The sequence below is a fragment of the Poecilia reticulata genome, chromosome 12, assembly GCF_904066995.2.
Source record: "Poecilia reticulata chromosome 12, P_reticulata-male-v2, whole genome shotgun sequence".
Lineage (NCBI taxonomy): Eukaryota > Metazoa > Chordata > Actinopteri > Cyprinodontiformes > Poeciliidae > Poecilia > Poecilia reticulata.
Window position 1 is genome coordinate 2,666,348 of NC_088841.1, and position 4,726 is coordinate 2,671,073.

Below are 4,726 nucleotides of genomic sequence, written 5' to 3' on the forward strand. Positions count from 1 at the left end.
TTCAACCAACAGGGGAGGCGCCCCTAATGTTGCTCAATGTGCTGTTAACTTGATTTAGAGACCCTACCACCACCACCCTCCTCCCCCAAAAGCCCTTGTGTCAACAGTGCTCCCCACTCCGTTAAACATTTTATTTCAAGAATATACATCAGCTTCAAAACATCAAATTTAAGCTGCAGTATGTGATTTTTTTATTATTATTTATTTTAACTGTCACTAAAGCTGCTCGTCCATTGATAACATTGTCTAAATTGAAATTATGAAAATTAATTTGCTAAGTTAAAAAAAAAACTCGTTTGGGGGTTTTTGGTTCAGGTAATGAAAGAGGGGGAAGAAGGCAAAGGTCATCGAGGCGGGACTCGAACTTGTGACAACTGCGTGTAGGACTAATAGTGCGTTCACACCGAGTGTGTTTTTGTATCAAAAAAGTTTGATGCATGTGCACTTTGAAGTCAGACGCTTGACATTTTGCTATAAACGTGTGTCAGATGCATCAAATTCGCTCAAGACGGGGGTTGAGAGGAGAATCCTTGGTATACGTGTCCTTCAGACTCTCCCACCGTCTCCTCCGTATTTTGTCTAAATAAATACATTTATTTAACGTTTGTTATTGTACCCAGAAGCCTGAGTACCCAGACAAAACCCACTTACTTGGAGAGAACATGCAAGCTAGTCTAGGCAGAAAGACCCCAGATTTGAATTGAAGATCTTCTCGCTGTAAACAGCAGTGCTACCAACTGCAGGACCAAACAGCCAAATCTGTAGTCAATGTAAACTTTACCTGGGTTTGATTATTTTACATCATAAAATAATGTTTGAAGCAGACAGTAATTTCAGTTGTTAGTTTTTAACTATTTACATCAAGTTTATTCTTGCCATTTGGAGTCAGACAGAAATGCTAGTGAACATCATGTCAACCAGTGACATGCTCTGCTGTTTGGCCCAGTCATAAAGTTCCTCATTTGTGTAACTTTCTGTACACACCATGGGTTTACCTCACCAAATGGAGATGCAGGGCACAGGCTGGAGACATGTTAATTTATACAAGCTAATTTTATTGACTTTTTCTTTACAATTCAGTGGTGTTTATACGTCTTGCAGCAGTGTCCTGTCCAGCAGTTGGCTTTCTAGGTAGCACCAAGAACCGGCTCTATGCTTCACCTCAATTCCTTTCCGTGTACGACTCCATCAGTATGGGACTGATTTAAATGGGTCCCAGATTGAGCCCATCTGTGGTTTATGTGCGAGTCCTGTCATTAGGCTGATGAGGAACAGTTCCTGGGTGTCTCCTTACAGATAAACCACATGGTGTGGGCAATATTTCATAGCAGTCACATCCAGGAATCTCCCCAAAGCATCTGATGACAGTGACACGCTAATAGCTGGTACTTGAGTGGTACTTGAGTGTGATGTTCACCAACAATCCCAGCAGTGGAGAATGCCATACTTGTGTGTTTGTTGTGTGTGTTTAAGATATAATGATGACAGGGGAGTTGAAAGGAAGATGAATGTTTTTAAAGAAAAAGGAGAGCTATGAGGCTCAAGCACCTGCAGATAGCTATTATGCTTCATGACAAGAGCACAATGAAGAACACACAAAGGAAATAGGCATTTAAACTCAACTTTACAACGTCATTGTCTTTGAGGAGAAAGAAATAAACTTTATGTCAAAAACAGTTCAACACTTTGAGAGAATAGTACGGTTGGGACATAATTTGGTCCAAATTAGACCCAGAGATGGTTATTTTAACAGTTTAGGTGTCAGGGGACAAAGTACTGACTGTCCCAGTTTTTCTAGTGTTTCTTAAGAACTGACTTATTTTATGCACAATGTACAAATGACAGGAAGAAATTACAAAATATTAACAATCATGAATGTAATTGAAGCAGCTATAGTTTCTGACAATCAGTCAAAAGACTGACCGGGAAACAGAGAAGGTCTCTTGTTTGTTTTACAGAGCACTACCAGCACTCCATGGGGCTGACTTTGGGTTTGCATGAAGCCAAGTTGTTATATCACACAAGTGGTCATCATATGGGGCCTACTCTTCATAGCAGGGTGTCCTCACACGCCTACTGATTCCAACATGCTATCCGACTTTCACCTGCACTGACTGGTTCTTCTTCGACGTCATTCCAGGCAGTGTCCTCGTTGGGGAGTTGACTTGTGAAAGGCCAAGGTGACTAGTGTCTCATTCACCGTACTGAAAAACTTTCTTGTGAAATGTCAATAGGGTAAAGTGGATCCTTTTCTGAATAGGGAGCTAATAACGACCTCACACATGCTGTTTTATGAACAATCCCCGAACAATTCTAATTCCCGTAGAGCCGAATGAAAGCAGAAGTACCTCCAGATGCTGTGAGAACTATAAAACTCTTTCAAGGTCTGAAAGCAACAGTTTAAAATGTTACTGACCAAATAAGAAATAAGACCTGGAACCACTTCTATAATTCACTAAAAACTTAGTTGATTGCCACATTCCTTTGATTTTGAGGCACTAGTTTGAATTTGATAAGGAAAGAAGAAGTGAGTGTCTGAAGTTCTGTGACACAATAATAGACTCTCACTGATATAACACTTTACATAATGAGCTATAAATGAGCATTAAATAAACCACATAAGAATTCATACAAAATCTAGTAAAAAAATATAAATAAAATAATGATATTTTTGATTCATTTAATGTGGGTTAAACCAAACCCGTTGCCTGTTTACACGTCTTCCTGCCACTGAAGCTGCAACAGCTCTCTCTCACATGTGCAGAGGGACGTCAGACAGGGGGTCTTTGTGCTGGTTCAGGGTGGAGTTCAGTGGAATTTGGTTAAAAAGACATGAGTGAACACAAACACTGTGACTTCAACAAGCTGCAGCCCCACCTAAACCCACCTTAATTACGCCTAGTAGCCATTCACAATTCATGATATGAAAGAGCTCAGTGAACATGAAGTATTTCAGGGTTTCTATGTGTCTCTTACTTTCTCCTTTATCAGTTATTTAATTGGACTCTGATTGAATCTAAAAAAAATTACAATATTGTGAAAAGTTCAAAGTTTTTTGTTACATATTTTGTAAAATAAAACTCAAATATGATATAGATTCATTACATAGAGTGAAATATTTAAATCAGGGGTGTCCAAAGTGGGTCCTCTAGCTCCGGCATCCTGCACATTTTCGATCTCTCCCTGCTGGTGTAACAACCTCTTCAGCTTGTCAATCTTCCTCTTAGGCCTCTAATGAGCCATCATTTGATCCAGGTGTGTTAAACCAGGGAGTGACCTAAAACATGCAGGATGCCGGCCCTCCAGGACCGACTTTGGACACCCCTGATTTAAATCCTTCATTTTTTTGTTATTTAGGTGATTTTGGTTTATCACCTAAAATTTATCACCAGGATTTCAGCAGTGCAATACTGAAATCCACCACTGTTAATGTATTTCCCTGTTTTATGCTGTCAAATTAATATTTGTGGTGTGAAAAAGACTCCCTTGAAGTGGCACAGAAAGATCCTCTTATTATTGCAAAACTTCACTTGTACATGCCTGTCATCAGAACCTTCAGCACCTTCCTGAACACGTCAAACTGATGGGCCAATGATGCCATTTGTTGTGAACAATTAGGCAGAATTGATTATTGTAATTTTCTTCTACTGGGCATTGTGTTATTTCTGATTTTTTTGCAAATATACATGATATCACAGTTAAATCATGTTGAAAGAAATCTGAAAGAAGAAAGCAGTTTTGACATAATTTACAGGTAATGTGTTTATAATTGTGTGGGTCACATTTCTAGCTTTTCTGCTCTCTTTGTATTTTGAGGGAAGTCCTTCAGGACATCAGTCCACTTCAGTTAACCAGATTGAATGTTGGTGACAAAAATATCTGGGTCCTTCTTAAAGAAGTAAACATTGGCTTGGGTGCAGAATCAACTCTGAAGGTAGTTTATCGACTAATTGTTAAAATTTTACCAGGATCCAAAAAATAGATTTACTTGCTGTTACATGTATCACTCTTGGCCTCGTGGTCAGACCACTTACCATTTACTCTCATCCCTGTCAGGAACTTCGAAGCACAAAATGATAGGAGATCTCTCGGCCTTGGCGTTTACGAGGGACTGCATCAAGTTGATGTTGACTATCCTTCAGAAAGTGCAGGACAAGAGCCCTGTAAAGTATCCCACAGTGAGGCAGCTGACCTGTTTGGACCGTAGAAAGATGTTCTCTTATCCAGAATGGTGCCAGGGAAAGATGAGAAATCTTGTGCAGAGGGTTCTGCATGATAAGCAGCTGTCAGGAGGTGTCTCAGCCGGTATGAAAGAATAGAACAGTTTTCTTTCCTCATTCATTACAATATCTGTCTCTAAGTGTTAAATAAGCTAGGAGTGATGTAAATGCCATCATAACAAGTGTTAGATATCCAGAAAACACATTATCAGCATGAATTAGAAAATAAACACTTTGCATTTTTTTTATTAATTTGGGTTGTCTTTGTACTGTTTCTTGTGATTACACAACAGTTTTGCAATTTCTTATCCATTGAGGCTAGAAATGACACCTTCCTCTCCTACCAACCATCTCATACAGTTGATGTCTTCCTCCATTGGGCTTCCCAGAGCAAATGCTACGCTGAGTTATGGGAGTTTTGCAAGAAGCTTCTTCGCTTATTGCATGGCCAGGCAACAGTGGAGAGAGACTTCTCAATAAACAAAGAGGTTGAAACGTGCAACATG